This window comes from Chinchilla lanigera, unplaced genomic scaffold, assembly GCF_000276665.1.
Source record: "Chinchilla lanigera isolate Chin_1 unplaced genomic scaffold, ChiLan1.0 scaffold00028, whole genome shotgun sequence".
NCBI classification, from domain to species: Eukaryota; Metazoa; Chordata; class Mammalia; order Rodentia; family Chinchillidae; genus Chinchilla; species Chinchilla lanigera.
In genome coordinates, this window is record NW_004955429.1 from 9,754,547 (window position 1) to 9,778,216 (window position 23,670).

The 23,670-nt window shown below is 37.7% G+C and overlaps 1 protein-coding gene and 1 long non-coding RNA gene across 4 annotated transcripts in view; one reads left to right on the top strand and one right to left on the bottom strand.

Annotated features, from left to right (window-relative positions):
• Positions 1-16,416, top strand: part of LOC106148814 — a 32,840-nt gene extending 16,424 nt beyond the window's left edge. Inside the window, exons 2-3 of the long non-coding RNA XR_001234505.1 lie at positions 14,250-14,502; positions 16,382-16,416. This is a non-coding gene — a long non-coding RNA (uncharacterized LOC106148814). The remainder of the gene's footprint in view (positions 1-14,249; positions 14,503-16,381) is intronic.
• The window catches only part of Cacnb2 (calcium channel, voltage-dependent, beta 2 subunit), a gene marked incomplete at its 5' end in the record, with an annotated part of 323,451 nt that overhangs the window by 111,822 nt on the left and 187,959 nt on the right, over positions 1-23,670 (bottom strand).

Consider the following 23,670-nt stretch of genomic DNA (forward strand, 5'->3'; position numbering starts at 1 on the left):
GTCAACACTGGGAGATGTGCTTTAAAAGGAATTAGAAATATTGTTGTTTCTTGAGATATAAACCAAGAACCAAATGAATCAGAACTGACAATTTTAATTAAAAAAAACTTAAAAATATTTTCTGAGGAACCTGGAAGATAGTATTCAGACTGAAATAAGCTACACACAAAGAACAAATACTGCATGAGTCTATGTTCTATGAGGTCCCTGGAGCAGACACATTCATAGAGACAAAACGGAATGCTGCTTCCCAGAGTCTGGGAGGGGGAGCGTGTGAAGAACACGGAATCATACAGTATTTGTTCTTTGTGGCTGTTATTATTTCGGTTTGCATATTATCTTCAAGATTCCTCAGAAACTGATTTAAATGTTTTACATTGTCAAGGCCTTGGGTTCAATGCCCAGCAAAGCAAAAAAAGTTTTTATGTTATATCATGATAAATTGAAAAAAAAAAAAAAAAACTTTTATTTTGGCAGAGAAGGAGTAAGCTTCAATGTTTATATTTTTAAATGTGATGCAAAGGAAGACATTTTCTGTGTTACAACTACATTACAATAAAAACTAGAGGCTACACATTGCATTTGTTTTGCAGCACACCCACAAGCTCCTAGGACAGCGCTAGACTGGGCAGGCCTTCAACTCAGATCTGTTCTGGGGAGGTAGGAGCAGAAGAAAAGAAGAGAGGTCTTGGTTTTCCAGGTGAAGGTCACAATACTAAGTAGCGCCTTCCCAAATCTCCTGCACTGCAAACAGACTGATTCAGGCGACTCCTCTATCAACTCATGATGAATAATAATTATAGAGAAATAAAGTCTGCATGTGCTACTGAATTATTAAACAAAAATCCAGAGAATTTCAGGTTGTGTCAGTGTTTTAAGTAACAAATAATTTCAGCACTAAAATACCCAATTAGCACTCATTCAGAATTAAAATGTTGACATATCACTAAGTATGCTGTCATTAGTGGAGTATAATAATTCAAATGTGAAAACTGACACATTTTAAGCTTTGAATTCAGGCTTAGGAGGAAGTTGACTATAATTATCGGTTGGGTTTCCTTTGTTGTCAACTCCTGTAATTTTGCCCTCCCAGCTTTCCTGGTCTCCAGGCACTCACCTTCACCCCCCCTACACTTCCACACACAAATTCCTAATTAGACCATTTCCCTAATGATAATACCTTCCACCAGCAGCTGAAGCAAAATGTTCCAGGCTCCTGATTAGCATAAAGACAATGACCTTTCAAAACAGCCAAAAGAAGGAGTTCAAGGACCTTGTATATCTTATAATAATCATTTTCAGTCCATTCCCTGGTCTGAGTAGAAATTTAAATGTGACATTGAATAAAGGAACAAAGGCTAATGTTTTGTTGGGAAGTGTAATTGTCAGAGACCTCAATAAAATTGCTTTCTATAAAAGGACATCTGTAGTGCATTCCCAAATGTTATACCAGGCTCATGTAGAAAGTATAGTACTTTTTGCTGCTATAAAAATATCTTCAGGGCTCTAATCATAAAGACTGTATCAGAGATCAACTATACAGGTCCTGGGTTCAAGTCAGCCCTACTGCTTCTTTGTGTACGACTTGTGAGCTGAGAATGGTGGTCATAATTTTAATAATTAAAAATAATCAAAAGAAGAAAAGTATTTCATGACATGTGAAATTATATGAAGGTTCATTTCAGAGCCCTTAAGTAAAATTTTATTGGCACACAGCCACACTAAGTTATGTGCAATTGTCTGATGATGTCTACTTGACTTCAAAAGAATCAAACAGTTCCAGCAGAGATCCTGAAGCTGAAAATATTTACTATCTGGCTTTTGACAGGAAAGGTTTGTCAACCTCTGACAATTTAAAGATATGCCAGACTTAAAGTGATGTAGCTCACACAGTATCGATACTGGTATTAATAATAAGTCAAATTATTCCTTGCTTCAATTATTCTTTCTGCAACAACTAAAAGATTTATTTTTAGAAGTCTATGCAGCATAAGATGCGATGCTGTATTGCTGTTGTCTGATGGTGTACTGAAATGAACAGTTAATGATCACAATTTTTTATGTTCTGATCGACTTTGCATGCTTGTGTCTGGTGGTCTGAGCAACTGATTTGAAGGTAACAATATGCAATGGAATTACAATGGTGAACTCCTACCATCTTGTCTAGTGAAACTCTGTATTATCTCTAAGGTTTTATTGAAGAATTATTTTCTTATTCTCTTTAATGGTTTGAGCAGTCTTTCATTCTTACATCTGATAATCTGGGCAATGTAGTTGAGGATAGCGATATGCAATGTAACAACCACTGTTGATTTGTATTAATTTGTCTTGAGACCCTGTATCACTCTGAATGTTCTTGCTTTGATTTGTTTATGTTCATAATACTGGTATGCTGCTACTGTTCTATTTTTTTGTTTGTTTATGTTTCATGTACTACTCTCTTTTAAATAAAAAAAAGCAAGTCTATGCAGCATAAGGAATTATTTCCCCATCTTGCACATCTCTTAGTAATTATTATTTACACTTAAATTTTTATCTTAGACAGTTTTTATTCCAGTGGCTGCATCGAGTAATGAAAAATATTTTGATTTTCCCAGTTATATCAGAGACATTTAGATGGAGGCGCTTTTGTGGGTGTTTTCAGAATGTGAGTGAATCAGGAAAATGCAAATGACCTGCACAGGTAGACACTGTTTATTTATTGTTCTCCCTTCATATCTACTGATAACCAAGCTCAGTTCTATCAATACCAGAGGTGTCACTCTGCATACAGGTGGCTGCATGTCCCTAGGAAGTGTCCAAATGAACTAAATTTTCAGTTGTTTGCTAGCAGCATCTGTGACAAACATTGCCTTCTATTTCCCGGTTTTAAGAAAGAAGCCTACTTAGGGAATGGGTGAAAAGAAGCCTCTATCAGTTAAAAGCTGCCTTTTCCAGTTGAAATTGCCTGATTTTCCCCTAAAACACAGCTCTAAAAGCTTAATCTGAAGAGTAAATACTACCTCTCAGAGGATTTAGAAAATGATGGTTTTAACAACGGACTTCATCTCCATTAGCACATTGAGATTATCTTAATAAAGACAGGTAATCTTTTCCTTACAGCACTCATACAGGGGAAGGGAGGGAAAAGACACAGGACAAAATCAAAGAGGACAGGAGAGTTCAAAACACTCAGCTTCCAATCAATTTTGATCTCTGTGTCAGTGCGCTTTCTGTTACTGTAACATTTACCAGAGATAAAATCGATTTATGAAACAGAAAGGTTTATTTTGTTTAGTTTCAGAGGTTTCATTCAGTCCATGAGTTCATGACTGATTAGCTCCATCTCTGTGGGCCTGTAGCAGGGCAGCACAACACAGTGTGAGCGCCTGGCAGAGGGAACCTGCTCCCTTTATGTGGCCCACCAGCAAAACAGAGGAAGAGTCTGGCATCCCACACACCCTTTAGAGACATGCCCTCATTGACCTAAGCCCTACCACTAAGCCCTACCTCTTAAGGATTCACACCACTTTCTCATAGCACCTCGCTGGGGCTAACCCTTTATCCAGATAGAAACTATAGAGACCTCTAACACCAGAGAAAGCAGAAGTTTCTTCTCAGGCTAAATGTGGAGGGCACAGTCTTCGCTTTCACTAAATTACTCTGTCTTTAAGGAGGTAGTGTAAGAAATATTGAATCTGACACATCTTAGGAGGGCAACCTTGGCTAAGTTATGTAATAGTGCTAAGGCTGCTTTTTCTTATCTGAATAGGGTGGGGGGAGGGAGAGGGAGAAAGAAAGTGAGAGGGAGGGAGAGAAAATGATCCTGGGAAACAGAAGTGTGATGTTTACATTTGTGTGTTAGTCGGCTTTCCATTGCTGTGATAAAATACAGGACATAAGTCAACTTTTTGGAAGGGAAGGTTTATTTTGTCTCACGGTTTCAGAGGTTTCAGTCTATGCTTTTAAGTCTGTGATGGGGCAGAGACGCCATAACACAGGGCAGGCAGAGGAAAGCTGTTAACTCCTCAGGAGTCAGGAAGCTAAGTGAGGGGGAAAGGGAGAGGAAGGGCACAGGGACAAGATAGAGTCTCCAAGGTCATGTCCCCATGACCAGTTCCCTTCAGCGAGTCCAACTTGTAAGTCCTTATCATCTCCCAATAATGCCATGGGACTACAATTTTATCAGATTAACTCTTGATGATCCAGTTAACTTCCCAAATCCTCACCTCTGAGCATATGAGACTTTTAGGAACATTTTAGATATAAACCATACACCTTGTAAAGAACACGTGGGTACATAAATTCTCGCTAAAGTGCCATTAGGTGCTACTTTGTGTTCATGCCACTGTGCAGGACACAAAAGACTGAGTATGTCAGTCAGGGTGCTATGCTGCTTTTACAAATAAGGAAAACTGACTTAATGACAGAGGTCCTCAATAGATTACTTAGCACGCAGTGCATTAACATTGGGTCATGTGATATCGCTCCTGTTTCAGCCCTAAGTCAACTGTGCCCAAGAAATCTCTCCCTTTCTTATTAATTCAGGATCAACCCTTCGTAAAACTGTGATTTCATTTTCTATAGTTCTACCTGGCACCTCTTGAGCCACTGACTTTTCCCCAAACCTTCCCTACCTTATAGGAAACCACAGAGAGGACAGTCATGTTGAAGTCTTTCTTCAGTAATCTAGATCCCTGGTGCTATAGACTAGATTCTGAATGTCACCGAAAGTCCCATGTGATTAGGGCTCGCCCCTGGACTGGTGCTAATAGGAGGTGGTGGCAAGGTTAAAAGGAGTGATCTAGTGGGTGGTTTTAGGTCATTGGCTGTAGGGCATGCTAATGCCCAGGCAGCAAGGATCTCTCTTGCACACTTCACCATGAGATCAACGGGCCACCTCCACCATGTGCTCCTGCCATGCTGTGCTGAGATGCCACAGGCCCAAAGCAATGGGCCAACTGGTCATAGAATAAAACTTGCAAATAGCTCAAATAGACCTTTTTAAGTTGATTTATTGTAATGGAAAGCTGACTAACCTGGCTAGTTACTGTGCTTTCTGGGTAATCTGTACGGCCCATTCCATGTTGATCCAAGCATGACTTCCAATCTGCTACCACCATTTAGTTTCCTCTTCCTGTGCTATTCTTCCCAGCCTTAGTCACTATCTCACCTTAGCATATATGTAATTATATGTCTTTCCTCTAAATCAATACAGGCGTAATACTCCAATATGAGGTGAGAAGGACAATGGCTAAGTAATTTTTACTTTCATTTCTCCTCTACATGAGTCTTCAAAATTTCCTCTCACACACTGCTATTTGTCTCTGCATCTGAACTTTGTTGATGTGGACTGTCTTGAGGATGAACATCAGCATCATCTTAGAAAGACAACCAGTACAAGCTTGGAGAAGGACACATGGACCTCAGGAGAGATGTACTGAATAAATGCTTCCCCTGAAGTGAACAGTGTACCAACCCACTTAATCATTCAAACACCTTATCCATTAAATAAAAAAGCTAAAACAAAACAAAAGATGAAAAGTCTGAAGGCCTTGAAGGCCAGCCTTAAAGACTCAAAAGAGCAAGTAGAAAAATAATGAGGGCAACAGCATGGAGGAATGAATGGTTTGGACTTTGGTCCAAGTTTGAATTCTAGTTCTCCCTCTTATGGTGTGGCATTAAGTACTTTCTTAGAACTCAGATTCCTCACGTGTAAATTATGGGTGATACGAGAACTTTTTGAATAATAGATGTCTTCAAATTAAAATACTGCCCAACCATAACATTCAATAAATGATACTATCATCATCATCATCGTCATCATCATCATCACCCTTGTCATCTCTGTCCTTTTACAGTGGGGGCAGTCCTTTGAGGAAAGCTACTCAGCATTATTTGGGAGAAACAGAAATCAGAATCAAAGTACAGTGGTGGGATTATTTACAAATCAACCTGCATATAGGGCACAGGAAAGCACTGGTTTATAGTAAGCAGTCAGAAAATTGCCTGCCAGATGGATGAATGAGCAGGGAAATATATGTCTTGGCTTTCATCACAGGCCAGAAGAACTTTTGCAAAGAAAATCCCTTATGATCTTCCCAGAGCATAAGATGAAGTGAGGAATCTTGGGAAACAGGATCTCCTGTCACCAAAGATTTTGAATTTCATAGAGTCATTTTTTTTTTTTCATTCTATTGAATCTAAGGGTGCTTCTGAAACCATCTAGAGTACAAATCCTTGGGGAGAGCTGCTCAGGCTCTGGACAGGAGGCATGGGATTGAACTGAAATCCAGCTAAAGGTAGCATCCACCTGCTTCCAAGAAAGATGGCAGTGGCACAGGTGACGGCACGCAACCCCATTATTGAGTTCCTTCATCTAGGAACTGTAACACAAAGTACACTCTCCTGAAAACACTAAGGAACTCTGGATTCATGATCTAGCCATTGTACAAAATCAAATCAGATTTGGTATAACGTTCATTTCAAGAAATTCCTTTCTGCTTCATTGGGGGAAAGGTCAAGCAAAAATTAAAATTCTTGGTCTACTGAGAGACCTACTAAGAGAGGCCAGGCTAGTGCAGTCAACAAAAAGGCAACACGCCCACATCTCAGTTAAGTGTCTGGGCTATGTGTGCCTCTAATCATGGTGACTGTCACAGCAGCTAGCATGTGACACCAGCCATGCACAAGGCTGCTGTTCTAGATGATTTGCATATGTTAACTAACATAGTCCTTAGCAATCCATGTGAGGTGTTTAACAGATTTTTAACAGGTAAAATGAGCATCTGTGGCAAGATCACAGAGTTCAGTCAGTTAAGTGATGGCACCAGAGTCTGAACTCAGGCCATCTAGCCAGAGTCTACATCAACCACTCTGTTGTATTACCTTGATAACAAGATGAACACCCAGAGGACAATTCAGAGAGAATGAGTGACCACAAATTCCCAGCAGCACGAAGTGACACATTAAGAGTTAGCTGTACTGTATGGCAAAAAATAAGAAAAAAACCCTCAATGGTAATCAGAAATATTCATATGTGTAAATATGAGATAATACCTTAGTCTATCAAAATAACCATACTTTAAAAAAGTGATGCCATATTTTAATGGCATTCAAACAGTGCTGGTGAAAGTCTAAGCTAGCACCCTTTTGAAAAACAAAGTGGGAAGGCATATTATGCCTTTAAAAGTAGATATTTGGTAATTCTTACTTTTTGGAATCTATAAGAAGGAAACTCATGCAGAGAAATATTTAGATATGACAATGTTCACTGCAGAATGAGATATCAATATTAGGCATGCGTGTGTGTGCGTGTAAAACAAACCAAATATCAACACTGAGAGAAAGCTTAATTACAAAAAAGTACTTTGAAAATTGTATTCAATAAGCATGGATTATTTTTTAGTGCCTAAAGAATAATAGGGATTTTAAGTAAGAACGAGCTCTTATTTTTAACTAGGAGGCTGCTCCTTCCCCATCCTCACTCAGCTCAGCTCTGATAAGACCCTTTATTGAAGATGAGCACTTTTTAAGCTTGTCTTGGATTCATCCTTTTTAAAACATAGAATTTACTGAAAAGGCAATGCTGGCTGCTCTCCAAAGCAAGCCTGCCAAACACAGCCCTCTAAATCTTGCAACCAAGAGAGAAGAAATACACTTTTATATGGTCACAACTGGGATTTAGAGAGGCAGAATCCGAATAATCTTAGGCAGCTGTTTGGAAGACTCCATGAACTCTGGAAGGAAAGAAAGGGAAATTTAAATGCCAATGAAGTAAAGAGCTGCTAGTATGGTCTTAGATTTCCAATTTAAGCATCCTTTCATGGTTCAAAGAGGCTAAGTCATTATATCTCACTTCAATCCTAAAAATGTAATATATGACAAAAATTACATCATTAACACTCCAGACCCTCTTTTCTTTAGGACAGATACCATTACTGGAGATTTGCGAAGTCCATTTAGATGTACAAGAAAGACATAGTCAACCACCTAAGTCTGCTAAATTGTCCATCTCTGTCTGTCTTAGCAAGGCTCAACTTTTATATGGATTAGTAACAATAGGAGGTAAGCCTGTAATTTATTGAGGGTTTACTATATATGTAAACACTTCACCTAAATTTTGTGACTTCATTTTACAACAGTGAGGCAGGTACTATTTTATTAGCATCCACGTTGTACAGATGGGGAACTGAGCCTTAAATAGGTTGATATAATGGCTTGTGTCTAGATGTCCCCCAAAGGCTCACGTGGTCATAGGCCGGACATTTCAGAGGTGGCTTGATGCTGGGTGCGATTAAGTGTGTGATGCTGGGACTAAGGTTGTGTGTGATTACTAAATTAGTCCACTGATTGGTTTGGCATAATATGGGGGGTGGATAATGGGAAGGTCCACCCTGGGAGTGGGTGGCACCACCCAAAGGGCAGGTAGCCTGGAAGGGATAAAAGGGAGAGTCTGGCTGCTGCTGCTTCACTAATTCACTGCTTTGCTTCTTCCTGCCTACCTTCTGCCCAAGTGTTGCTCCTCTGCCATGTGCCACTCTGCCTTGGAGCCAGCCAGTTATGGACTGAAACCTCTACAAACCGTGAGCTACAATAAGCCTTTTCTCCTTTAACTTTGGGTGTCAGGTTTTGAAAAGTAATTAACAGCTGATTTGCTCAAAGTTCCTCAGAGCTACTAAGCAGCAAAGGTGGGTTTTGCCACATTGTCTAACCACATAGTATATGTTACTTCCCTGTGAATGAACTTCTTTTAAATTGAAAGAATCCTAGACTCTTTGGAGATGGAAAGCTCATCTCCTTTAATCATCTAAGGATGTGTAAGAAGCCCCTCCAGGCCAGCTCTTCTAAACACTAAGGAGCTTTAAATTATTTGGGGATCTTATTAAGCTGTGGATTCTGTAGATCCTGAGACTCCGCATTCCTAAGAAACTGCGAGGTCACATGGAGTAGGAAGGAATCGAGGAAAGCCACATGCATGACTTTTTAACTTTAAACCTGAAACGTTCTTCAGTTTCCACATTTCACGGGCTCGCTAGGCACACATGGCTAATGCTACCATATCGAACAGCACATGTGCAGAGGATTTTTCCATCATCACAAGAGCTCTGTTGGACAAGTGCTGGCCACAGCATGTCAATAGTCAGAACTTCAAGAGTGGCGGCCATTTCTTAGAGGGTGCGCATTAGTTTTTAAACTGAAAAGAGACACATCTTGTCCTTTCTTCTAACTCCTACTGGCCTAGTTCTCCCCTTTAATAAGACATGACAAGAAAATATATAATGTAGCCCTTAGAAATTAGTATATTTTAACATATTTCTTATCAATCCATGTTCCTTACTTAAAAATAAGACCACCCTACAGGAAAATGACCTTTGCACAAAGTGATTTTTTTTACCACCCCACAACAATAAAAATTCTTATATGGATGCATTAAAAAAATAGTCTAGAAGGGGCTGGGGATTTAGCTTAGCGGCAATAGCGCCTGCCTGGCATGCGCAAGGTTGTGAGTTCGGTTCCCGGTACCGGAGAAAAACCAAAAAAAAAAAAAAAAAATAGTCTAGGTTACTAATACCTATACTGAAGTAAAATACAGGATACCTCAAATATTTAATAATAATGACAGTCCACAAGAAAAAAATTATTAATGGCACAAACAATATTTGAGTTGCAGGGAAAACAGAAAAAGACTTTGGAACTAAAAACAATAGAAAATAATTTATTTTTAAAAAAACAGTTTGAAAATTTAATTTGAATAGTGTATTTCTGGAAAATTTTACTATAAAGCCAAGAGAAATTCTTAGAGTTAATTTCTTAAATGGTTATGTAGACCTCCTCTTACAGAACAAACACAATCAAAGTTAAGTCCTCAGTGAAGTTTGATCTGCTTTTTACCTTTAGAAAAAAACCCTCATGAATATTTAACATAAGAAAAAAATGCAAATTTGGTTCCAAATCTGGATGACTAATGTTAATAAATTTATAGTAACTATATACTTCAAATGAACACCAGGTCCTCTAAGGTCTCTTGTCAGTTTAGGCCGGCACTACTTTTTCTGTTTTTTTAATATAATGACTCATGCAGTGGCTGTTTAACATGATTACATACTTGGAATCTTTTTTTTCCACTGTAAAGCATATGGTTTCTCAAATTATGTAAAAAAGACACAAATTATTCATGAAAAGGCTGGCTTCTGTGCAAAGTCATATATAACAGGTGTGCATTCTAAATGAAATGGGCTAATTATTGAATGCTTGGATTCCTAAAATACTCCTTCGGGTGCATTCTAGGATATCATTTCTGAATACATTTATACTCTTTATTAAAAAATAATGAAAACTAGGAGTTCATTTTCAAGAATGTTTTCTTTAAAATGTTAGCAACATTTCTCAAAACACTTTTTCCTGTTTCGTACTGTATGCTTGAATGTACCTCTTACATAGCTAAAAAATTCTGCATGAATCACAGGCAGTATTCATTAATAACCTCAGCGAGCAAGGTGTAAAGACTGCATGCATTTGGCCATGATTTACATAGAAGTTTTCTGTGAGTCATGTTGAAAAGTTATACTTTTGCAGCCACTTTATGTCTGGGAACATTGGAGTTGAGTTGTAACCTATTCCCAAAATCTTTTGCTCATTTGACAGAGAGCTGAGGAAAAAGTGCAAAGACAAAATTGTAACTCATGCTATACCCATTTAACATATTAGTTAAGATCATTTTGAAAAAAACCCAAAACCTCCAAATCTCATACTAGAATTATAGTCATTGTCTGTAATCCCATTCAAATATCAAGAGTACAGAAACCAAATTCAACAAGAAACTCTGAGCTCTCAGCTTGCTATGCTTAGAGAGCTCAGTTGCTTTTCAGGAAAGTTTTTTCTTTGTTTAGCACCTATGTTCCCCTTACACACACCTAAAAAAACAAATTTCGTTCCTAGTGGAATACGAGCAGAAATTCATTCTTAATACAGATTTATTTTTAATACTACAGATTTCTTAATCCTTAAACTTTGGTAATAAATTAGAAACTATAAACAGTTCTAAAATCAGATCAAATTACTATCTCACTTTATCAAGCTATTAAGGAACCAGAAATATAATTATTAAACATGAACCAAATATAATATGTCAAAGAAATATATGGTTTAAAATATCTTTCCACAATCTAAAAAAATCTGCCCATAACTCAGGCTAGCTCTATCTTTTATAGACATAAAAGGAACAGGTGGCTTCACTTCTGTTCTTTTGCTCTACATATTGGTTAATGTGGTTTCCATATAATTGTATGGACTGAGAACAATGTGATATCCAAGTGATATGCTACTACTTTTTGATGTTTAAGGGAAACACTGCTTAGAGTGAGATTTGATTAACCATTTACTAAGTATTTACAAGTAATAATCTAAGGAAAGTCACACAACCTAAAAACAACTACTAACTCAATATTTTCCAATACATGTAACATAATTGCACTGGAGAATCAAGATTTTCTAAAAGAATCTATGTTGCCTATAGTTACACTTGCAAGGATTATGTGAAAATATCTCTTCAGAAGATGATTATTTATTTATTTATTTTTGGTAGAAGGAATCGAACCCAAGACCTTACGTTTGCCAGGCAGGCACTTGTGCCACTGAGCTATATCCCCAGCCCCAGAAGATGTTTAAAGACATTGAAATGCCTTACAATCCAACTTGACATATAGGAACAATCCATATTCTAACAATAAATACAATTAGAAATTTCTTAGTAGTAACTTTTGTTTTGACGTATTTCAGCATTAGGGCTACTGTATCAGAAACATTTGTTTTACATTACTATTAGTGACAGCATTTGAGCAGAAACATTAAAAGGAAACTGCGGAGAGATTTTTAAAACAGATGAAAAATGCTAGGTATGAATGAGCTTAAGTAGTTTCTTCCCGCTGCAGAATGCTCCCTGCCCTTGGACATCTTCCGTGCACACCTTGGACCAGTTTCTCAGCACAAGCAATAGGAAGTCCTTTTGTAGGAAGCTAAAGCACATGGTGCTATCTATTCTGTTTCCACAGATGGAACACACTGTGGCTAATTTCCACACTTGCCAAAGCTCTTAAAATAGGCTGTCCGGCATTGAAAGACAAAAAAAAAAAAAAAAAAAAAAAAGTGACTATTTACTAGCACTAGAGGGAATGATAATTGGCCAAACTGATTGAAAATGCCAGAGTCAGACAGAATGAATTTTGACATACTACATAGTTTTTCAGTCTTTGTTTTTTTTTTTGAGATTGGATCTTATTATGCTGCCCAGGCTGGTCTCAAACTTGTGGGCTTAAACAATCCTCCTGCCTCAACCTCCTGCGTAGCCGGGACCACATCCAGCTGTGATGTAATGTATTAATTCATAACTAAAAGCAAAATACCAACAATTTGCATTCAACTTACTATTAAGGTCAATCACATGCTCCAGACCTAGACATCGAAAAGCTTCTACAATTCAGTGGAGAACAGCAAACATTCCAGTAGCCCAGGCAGACAGGAAAACAAAAACAACCTTCCTGAGCAAGATTCATTTCCCTTTTATTTAAGCAAGTAGAAAACTTTCTACGAATCTAAAGAATATTCAAGTGTTATTTTAAAGGCATAGTCATTTACTGGATTTCCTGTCCCCCAAAGGTCATAAATAAATATATACAATTCCTTTCTTCCTTGACTTGTATTTGCTTTGAATTATGAATAACTTGTGTGGGAAGGTATATAAAAATTCCATGAATAGTTAATATCATATTGCCCTCACATGAAGAATAATGTGGCTCTTCTGTCAACTTTCAGGAAGTGTATACTGAGAATGTCACATTGTTCTAGCTCATCATTCTGGCCCAAAGAAAATATTTCAACAAAATATTTCATTTCCTTACAGCCTTTTAAACAATGATAACAAAAACATTGCCAAACATCCTTGTAGTACAAGGACAGCGATTCTGCCAAGGAAGTCAGTCTGCTTTAATTAGAAATAGTTTGACTGAATGATGCACAGGCTTAAAAGGTTGTACAGATTGAAATATAGCAACGAGAACAGAAGTTCCATCGTAGGTAGCATTGGGAAAAAAACGTCAAGGCAACCAAGCTCAAGAGTTCAAGTCATCTTGCACTTACAAATCCCTGGCTATCTAATAGTTGTTAAATAAGGGCGAAGGAAGATAGAGTATTACAGAAAAGAGCTATGAACAGTAGCCATCTGGTGCTCATATATTCCAATGAGAATTTCAGGACCAGAGAGGTTAAATAACTTAGTTAAAGCCAATCAGATTGGGGGCTGAAGACAAACTGACTTTCAGATGGTGCCCATACCCAACCCCAAGAATGAGAAACACAACACACTGGGAAGCAAAAATGACAAAGAAATAGGAATGCCTGACCTCCAGAAATGCTCTTCACTATCAACTCCATCATGAATTAACTGTGGAGTCCAGGGCAAGTCTCGTAACTTCTCTGGATATTTGCTTTCATCCTTAAAATGAGCAGATTGGACTGGATGAATGTCTGTAGTTCTTTCTACCTCTCTCATTCCAAAATTCTGCATATACAAATGAAACAGCACTCACTGAAAATGCTACACAAAAATCAAGAGAACTTGATGAGCGTCCTTTAATCTTGTTTTAAGCCCTATTATACATGATAAAAAGAATGACAGTCAGACAAAGAGAAATAGTACATGAGAATGGAGTTTTGGCAGAAGGAAAAACATGGAAAGAAGAAAAAATAGAAATCTATGCGAGGACAGTGGGTAGATGCACAGGGGAGAAATGCTGGGACAGGCACAGAGAGAGGGTAGCAAAGTATAAAAAAGGCAAAAAGAAAGAGTAGGCAGAGATACAAAAAGAGAAGCCCAGAAAAATATTTAAACTGCTTTGAAGCTTCCATATTGATAATACCAGTAATAAAAATAGTGCTGCTATTAATGTTTCTATCACTCTATGACAGAGGATATTTCCATTTTTTTTGCTCTTAAACCCAAACTATAGGGTTAGTTTTATTAATTATTCTATTTTATAAGTAAAAAGAATTGTTCCTCAAAGATGTTGGCTACCGCACCCCAAATCACACCACTACTATAAATACAAGACAAGGGTATGAATTCAGACCCTCCATCTCAAATGTTTTCTTATTCAGCTATATCAAGCTGCCTGTCTAGTGATCTTTTAAAAATGCTATTAAATAGTAGTTTTGAACTTCCTTGGAGACTAAAGGAAATACATGGTACTAATAGGTTCCTGTCCAAATTTCAGACAGTATGCTCTAAGGTGGAAGACAGATGTGTCAGTGAAAAACTAGCATGATGAATGCTACACAGAACAAAGCATCCCAGGAGCAGTCTCTCCTGGGAACAGAGAAGGCTCCGTGGAGAAACAGGAAGTCCTCCGTGGAGGAACAGGAAGTCCTCCATGGAGGAACAGGAAGTCAGACCTGTGAAGAAAGGTGAGGTGACTGGACACAAGACATTCTTCGTGAGAAGAGCAGGTTGGCAGTGGACAAAAGAAGGTTGGTACAGAGACCAAAGATGTTATGGCTGAAAAGGTAGCTGAGCCACCATCCCAGAGAGGGCCTGTGTGCCAGGACAGTCATTTTAAAATGGTCCTATAATAGTAAGGAGAAATCCTGGATGTTTACACAGGGGTGGAGATGTTCAAGTCTTTATTTAGGAAATCAATTGTAAGGCTCATAGAAAGCATGACCTATGAAGAAGGGCTGCTTAGGAGTTTCTTAGATGTGTGAGAAGACTAGGAAAGAGGTGATGTGTGAACACAAATGAGAGAGAGTAGATGGACCAAAATCTTCAAAAGGACATCAGCTTGTACTCGCAGGCAAGCCAATGTGCAAACAGTTCATGACTCACAAAGTCAATAGAGACTACTTAACATGCTTCCCTCTTGCTGTGGAGGGTGTGTGTTTGTGTGTGTGTGTGTGTACTGATGGTGGCAGTGGAGATTAGACCTAGGGCCTCATGGATGCTAGGCAAGTGCTCTAACAATGAGGCAATGCCTCACCAAGTCACCCTGGCTAGCCTTGAACTTGTGATCCTCTTGTCTGAGCTTCACAAGTAGCTGCAATTTACAGGCATGTGCTACTATGCCCAGCTATTGCCATTTTTTTTTAACTTGTTTACTTTTCATGGACTTTAAAATCTACTAATTCTCAGGTTACTTTTGATCACTTTTGTGTTTGAGACAAGGTCTTGCTGTATAGTTCATGCTGGCTTTGAACTTGTTCTGTAGCCTGGGCTGGCCTCAAACTCACACTGAACCTCCTGCTTCAGCTGGGGTTGAGTGTTGGGATTATAGATGTGCACCACTACACTCAGCTTTTTCTTCTTCTTTATGCTTAAAATATTTTAACTCAATTCACTTTTGATGTCTATTTTATAAAATGACTGTTATAGTCAGTTGATGGTGGAGTCCAAGGAAGAAATAGTAATCACACAAGGTAAAGGAGTAATCAAATAAAACTCATCAAATTTCTATGAATTTCTGAAGTATTTATTGCCATTAACAAAGCATTCTGAAAATGTCCTTATATAAACATTCCTGAAGTACCTACAACTAAAACAAAAATATCCATAGTACTATGAAACAAAAGAGAAAATGAGGTTTTTTTTGGCTTTTTTCTGGTACTGGGAATCGAACTCATGACCTTGTGCTTGCCAGGCAGGCACTGTGCCGCTGAGCTAAATCCCCAGCCCCCGAAAATAAGTTTTTAGAGAAACAAATTAAACTAAAAATGTTTTAATAAGCATGTTTAAGAAGTCCTTGAAAAGCAAAACATGTAACTAAAAAGGATGCCTGAAAGTATATAGAAGCATTCAGACGTAGCATTAGTTACCATGTGAAAACTTTCAGACAAATTGCCTATTGGTTATTAAACTAACTGATTCAACTGCATAAATACATGGCAATAATAAAATGAAAGTTAAAAAATAGCAGCTAATTTTGGGAAAGACAATTAAGAATTTTACCTTAGATCTGATAATAGTGCTAGAGAAAATATGGAGAGATGCATAAAAAATAAACTGGACATCTACAATTGAAATTTTAGAATTAATTTTAGTAGTATATATCAATTGTACAGAATAGTGGATTTTTCTCCGGCCTCTTGGTACAGTATATGTATATATACACTATGTGTGTGTATATAACATAATTGATTTTCATTCCTCATTCTGCCCTACCCTCTATTCTCACTTCCTTTCCCTCATCTCCTCCTCCAGCTCTAACATTTACTTTTATGTCATCTTTTTTTCTTTTCTAGATTCTTTTTTTTTTTTTTTTGGTTTTTCTCTGGTACCAGGAACCGAACTCACGACCTTGCGCTTGCCAGGCAAGCGCTTTTGCCGCTGAGCTAAATCCCCAGCCCCCTTTTCTAGATTCTTCATATGAGAGAAAACATGCGATATTTGACTTTCTGAGCCTGGATTATTTCACTTAAGGTGATGATCTACAGTTCCATCCATTTTCCTGAAAATGGCATGATTTCATTCCCCATTATGGTTGGATAATCTTTCACTGTGTATAAGTACATTTTCTTTATCCACTCATCTGTTGATACCACTTAAGCAGGTTCCAGATCTTGGCTATTGTAAATTGTGCTGCTATAACTCTAAGTATGCAGGTATCCCTACAGTATTCTGACTTTAATTTCTTCAATCTACAAAAGAGTGGTCTAACTGGATCAAATGTAGCCCTACTTCTGAGGAATTTCCATACTGATTTCTTTAGTTGTACTAATTTACATTCCCACCAACAGTGCAGAAGGATTTATGATTTTTGTATTGATAATAACCACTCTGATTGGGGTGAGAGACAATAACTATATAGCTTTGGATGGCATTTTCCTAATGACTAAAAATGGTGAACCATTTTTCATATACTTATTGGACATTTATACTATTTTTTTTGAAAGGTATCTATTCAGTCAGGTCATTTGCCCTTGATTGACTGAGGGTTTTTTTTGATAGTTTTGTATGCATTTCAGATACTAGTACTGTGACTGAACGTTAGCTGGCATAGATTTTTCTCCCATTCCGTAGGCCAGTGAACAACCATTCATAGGCAGCAAATCTACGGCACATGTGCTGCATGTATCACTGAAAGCTCTAAAAGGTTTGCCAGCACTGCTATAGGCTGTCTCTTTCCCCTTTTGATTTTTTTTTTTTCACGAGAAAAACTATAGAAACTACATAAACACATAGAGTGTGAATAATACCCTTCTAAATAAGTGGGCCACTGAAGAAATCAGAGAAAAGTAAAAAAAGGTCCTAGAAACAAATGATTAAAAAATTCCTAGGATCATATGATGATGAAAATAAAACATGCCAGAGCCTGTGGGGTAGAATGAAAGCAGTCCTGAGAGGAAAATTTACAGTAAGACATCAGAAAAATGCTAGATAAACAACATGATGATGCATCTCAAGGTCCTACAGAGATAAGAAGCCAAACCCAAAACCAGGGAAAGTGAAGAAATAACAAAAATCAGAGGAAGTTGCTGAAACAAAGACTAAAAGAACAATATAAAAGATGAGTGAAGCAAACAGTTCTATGAAAAGATAAGACTGATAAACCCTCAGCCAAACTAACTGACACAAGGAGAAAGAAGACCCAAATTAATAAAATTAGAGATGAAAAGGGTGACATTTCAACAGATACCACTGAAATCCATAGGATTATTAGAAACTATTTTGAAAACTTACATCTAATAAATTATAGAATTTAGGATATATTTCTAGACACATGTGACCTACCAAAGTTGAACATAGAGGAAGTCAAAAAAATTAAATAGATCAGTAACAAGCAATGAGATTGAAGAAGAGATTAAACAGCTCTCAACAAAGAAAAGCTCTGGACCAGTGGATTTACTGCTAAATTTTACCAGGTCCTTACAGGTCCTGAACAAGTAGTTTTATTGCTAACTTTACCGGACCACTAATGCTCCTCAAACTATTTCACGAAATAGAAAAAAAAGGGATGTTTCTAAATTCATTCTATAAAATCAGTATCACCACGACACCAAAACCAGATGACTCAATAAAAAAACCATGGGCCAATATCCTTGAAGAATACAAGTGCAAAAATCCTCAATAAGATTCTTGCAAACAGAATTCAAAGATTACATACAATGACCAAGTTGGTTTTATCCCAGGGATGCAAGGATGGCTCAACATATGTAAATCACTCCATATAATACACTACATAAATATAACCCAGGATAAAAAATCATATGATCATCTCAATAGATGCAGAAGGGCTGGGGATTTAGCTCAGTGGCACAGCGCCTGCCTGGCAAGTGCGAGGTCGTGAGTTTGATTCCCGGTACCGGAAAAAAATAAAAAATAAAAAAAAATAAAACTTTCAATAGATGCAGAAAAAGCCTTTGACAAAATTCAACATCCTTTCATGATAAAAATCTTGAAGATACTAAGCATAGAAGGATTCTTCTTTGACATAATAAAAACAATAAATCCACCATCATACTAAATGGAGGAAAACCAAGTGTTTTTTCAAAAATTAGGAATGAGATAAAGCTGTACACTCTTACCACTCCTGTTCAGTATAGTACTTAAAATTTCAGCCAGGGCAATTAGGCAAGAGAAAGAAATAAAAGTGATACAAACAAGGAAGGAAGAAGCCAAATTATCCCTGTTTGTAAACAAGGTGATTCTTTACTTAGAAGACCCGAAAAACCTTCCACCAGAAGACTTTTAGATCTGACAAATTCAGCACAGTGGCACGATACAAAATCAACATACAAAAAATCAATGTTCCTCTACACCAATAATGAACCCAGTGAGAAAGAAATCAGGAAAACAATTCCATTCACAGTAGCTTGCAAAAAACTTAAAATACCCAGGAAGACATCTAATCAAAAAGATGAAAGACTTCTTGAACGAAAATTACAAAAAATTGAAGAGGACACTGGAAGAGTGACTTCCCTTGTCCAGTGCTAGGCAAAATTTTGTTAAAGTTACTAAAAGCGTTCTACAGATTTAATGCAATCCCATCAAAATACCAATGACATTCTACACGGAGCTACAAAAAACAGTTCTAAAATTCATATGAAAGTGCAAAAAGACCCACCATAGGGGCTGGGGATTTAGCTCAGTGGCACAGTGCCTGCCTGGCAAGCGCAAGGTCATGAGTTCGATTCCTGGTACCGGAAACAAAACAAAACAAAACAAAAGAAAAGATCAAGACCCACCATAGCCAAAGCAGCCCTGAGCAATGGTAGAGGCATCATAATGCCCAAAGTCAAATTATAGTATAAGACTATGGTACTAGCATAAAAACAGACAGGAGGACCAACGGAATAGAGGACACAGAAACAAATGTGCGCAACTGTAGCCACCTGATTCTTGGTAAAGGGGGCCAAAACCACGCTGGAGGAAAGAGAACCTCTTTCACAAATGGTGTTGGGAAAACTGGATAACCACATGTTGAAGCATGAAAGTCCATCCCTAGCTTTCATCCTGTACTAAAATTTATTCAAAGTAAATCAAAGAGCTAGATACAAGATCTGAAACTTTGAAACCGCTAGAAGAAAACACAGAAGAAATACTTCAAAGGACAGGCACAAAGACCTCCTGAGCAGAGCCCCAACAGCACAGGAAATAATAACAAGGATGAACAAATGGAAGTTTTAAAGTCTATTTCAGGCCGGCCACATAAAGGTGATGGTTGAATTCAGAGTGTAGACAGAAACTTCAAGAGAGAGCATCTCACAGTAGCTAAAAGAACAGAGAGTTTAAGGTACAGCTTTAAAGAGCACACACATTTAACCCATGAGGGGGAAAGTCAGATAAAAATGTGAGGTTGAGTTCAGAGGAGTAGGAGGCAAGAAAAAAGAATGAGATAAAGGAGGGGAGTGCAATGGATGGGAAAATAGGTTAGAAAATCAAGATTGAATTGTATTCCTGAGGCCTATTAGTTTACTGAAAGGAACAATTAATGCTTAAATTTTTTTTGACCAATTTTGCATGCTTATATCTGGTAATCTTAACAACTAATTTGAAGACAACAATATGCAATATAACAACCATTGTTGAATTCCTACCATCTTGTTTAGTGAAGTTCTGTATCACTTCTGATGTTTTATTATTATTATTTTTTATTCTCTTTAATTGTTTGATCAATCTCGGATTCTTACATCTGGTAACCTGAGCAACTTTGCTGAAGGTAACAATATGTAATATAACAACCACTGTTAATTTCCTATCATCTTGTTTTAAAATTTTGTATCATTTTTATTGTTTTTGTCTTTGTTATTGTTATTTTTTTTTTCTCTTTAAAATAAAAAAAAGAAAGTCAGGATTGTAGTCAACAACCCTTGGCTTTGGTGATTAGGGAAGCATTCACGTTCCTTTCTTTCCACCATTAGTAGGAAAGTTCACTGTTTTTGAAGCAAAGGCTGGTAGAAGGACACGGATTATGAAATCAGCTCACTTTGCTCTGGTATGGCCTGCTGTATGTTGGGCAGGCTTCCTAGTCTGCCACCCAAGATCCAGGGTAGCCTAGTAGCTTAGAAGGGTAAACTCTGGAGCCTACTCCCTAACTAGTAGCCACCTGTCATAATACTAGCTTGGCCCTGGGATCCAGCTCACTGCTCACAATTCTGTGCCTCCACTTTTCCACTATCTGAAAGCGGAAGTAATCATAGATCCACCCCACAAGACTCTTGTGAGCAATAAATGAATCACTGGATACACACAGTAAATGCTAGCTGTAAAAAAATCTAGTTTTGCATTGAGCTTTAATTTCGTCCTCTGTATGACAGAGCAAATACCATCTATTTCTGAGGCTGCTTGAATTACTGATGTCAAAGAAATTTCAGTGTTAATTATCCTTTTCTTAGAATGTTGTTTCATCAATGTATTAATGTCATGCATTTTTTCTGTATGCCTCTTTGGTATTGTTAGACTTTTTCATAAGCCTATCTTGTAACCTTTGGAGTAAGATCGTGTTCCTGTATTTGTGGCTTACTACAGAACACTTTGGTTTTGTTTCTCCCAAGATTGAGATGTACAACCAAGGGCTCTACAGGACTATGCATAAAGGTATAAAGCATAAAATTCAGTCTTAGCATCAAAAGACTCAGAGAATAATAATCAAAATTCAAGAACTGGGGCCAATCCACATGTTGGTTTAAGAACATTACTTGTAAACTCCAAACCAAATCTAGCATTTGAGGAGGTAGAGACAGGCTACTTAGAGGCCCTGATTATCTTAGTTTGAGGCTGTATCTGTAAAACTGATCCCAAAGTGAAGAAATGGGAAAAGATAGCCAGTGTCTTAATGGTTATTCAGACCCCAAAATGTGCCTTTGAGTCATGACCATTTGTGTGATTACTTCTTCAGCTAGCTGAAGCAGAAGTCTTCCCATATCTGAAGAACCTACTATATAAAACAGTTGCCTAGGAGAAAAACCACTTAAAGTGTTTCTCATATTGTCTTGTATGACAATATTGTAAGAGAACAACAATAAAAAAAAGATTTAGATTGAAATGTTTTGGTCCATGAAACTGTGTAGACAGACATAAGGAATTTATAAATAACCAAGTTATTTTCAGGCTTTTATTTTTATTCTACTGTTTGCTTCTTAAGCAAAATTCACATCTCTTTGTCATCAACCTGACTTCCTTCCTCTGCCTTTTATTCCCTAGTCAGCTTTCTCCATCATTATCAACTGATAAAACTATTACCAGTAAGTATTCTGAATTAACAAAAACAGCATACCACAGTTACCTCTTATGGGAAATTCAGGTGTCACAGTACAGTCAGAAAATAGTTTCATATATGAAGAGAGCAAGCTCATTAGAGTGGGGATTTGTCTCTGGAACAGGTATATTCCAATAGCACCTGGCACATAGTAGTTGTTCAGTAAACATTTATTGACTGGTTGGAAGAAGGTGTTTTTCTATTTCCAGATATTCCCATCCATGCATTCTTTAAATATTTGCCATACTTTGCTAAGATACAGACACTGCGCTACATGTCAAAGTTTCTATGGTTCACAAAGCAAACATGGCTTTTGTCCTTAATAGAATTTCTTGGCTAGACTAGATCCAAAAAGGGTATTTCAGAAATCTATTACAGCATTTTTAGTTGGTCAGGGTTCTAAACATCCTGTTTTGTACACAATAATCCCATGAAATTATTAACTGCATGTGTAGCCTCATGACAGGTGAACATCCTACCAGAACTTCTGGAGCTAAAAAGCTTGCTTATAAAACTATCAAGAACCTGGACTCTATTTCACATGGGAGGACAAAGATTTTTTTCCTAGCTGTAAAGTATACTGAATTTTCTAGAAATGAAAGTACTGGGTAAATCAATGGTAGATAGTAGTTTGTTCGGAACTTTTTAAAAAAATAAGCATTATCACCAAAAGCCACACGTGCGTCACATACTTCTGTTTTGTCTTTGTATTTGCAGTACTTGCTACCAATCCCAGGGCCTCGCACATGCTAGGCAAGTACTCTTCCCCTGGGCCACACCCCCAGCCCCACCACTGTGGGTCCATCTTTACAACGCCCTAATGATGGTTCCAACACAGAAAGGAAGGCATCTGGCCACTTTGTCAAACCTTCTATTGTGGTTGTGCCAGCACAATCACAAAGTGAAATATACACTCTTCAGGAAGAGTTCATGTATACTGTACTTTTCATTATTTCAGGCCAGTATTCTGAAGTTTGAAAATTTTTTCTCAATTGTTTCCATTAAGTATGAAGTGCATTGCAAGTGGGCTAAAATTCACATAAAAGAAACACAGCTTGATTAGAGTGTGTAAGGCCCTGGGTTGCTCCCCAGCCCTGCTAAATAAATAAAGATGAAATATGGTCTTGTAGACATTTGAAGCCAAGTCCAGACCATCCATCCATCCATTCATCCATCCATCCATCAATCCATCAACCATATTTGTAAGAAACAAATAAACTAGGGGCTGAGACACAAAATATTACGAAGAACCACTTTACTGACAATAGGGAAAACCCTCTGAGAAATCCTAGTTTAACTGAGCCATTACAGATTAGAGGAAGGGGCAGAGAAGAACATTCCCGGTAAAAGAACAAATGTAAAATCTGTGATAACAGAAAGAACTCGACTTGTGGGAGGGATTAAAAAAATATCAGTGACAATGATGTGGAATGAGAAAAAGGAATCTTGAAGTGCAGGTGAGGGGCTTCCTGAAATTAGCATAGTGTAAAGCAATAGCTTAATAGATTTGGGATTTGTGGTGAATGAGGCATCAATATGGCAGACACCCTTCTCCCACCAGGAGCTCCTGCCAAGAACAGGCGTCAAGATGTGTAGGGAACATGGCAGCAGAGTGGGTCACACTGACACAGGAATGGCAGGGGTCAGGTCTCCTGGAGTCTAGAGGATGCTACCACCTTGGAGTGTCAGAGTCCCAGTGAGAGAACTGGGGGTGGGGACCCCTCCACAAAGTTAGGAGAAGAAAATCAGCTTAATCTTAGGGAGTATCATCAGTCCAGCGTATGCCAGACACTTCTTTTATGGTAACTACTTAGGGGTATGGGTTTAGTAGCAGCTCTACCATAGCATGAAAATAAAAAAGGCTACATTTATTCAAGTGTTACAGTTGACCTCATTTGTTACAGTAACATTTGCCATCCTGAGAAGAAATTATACATACACTTGATAC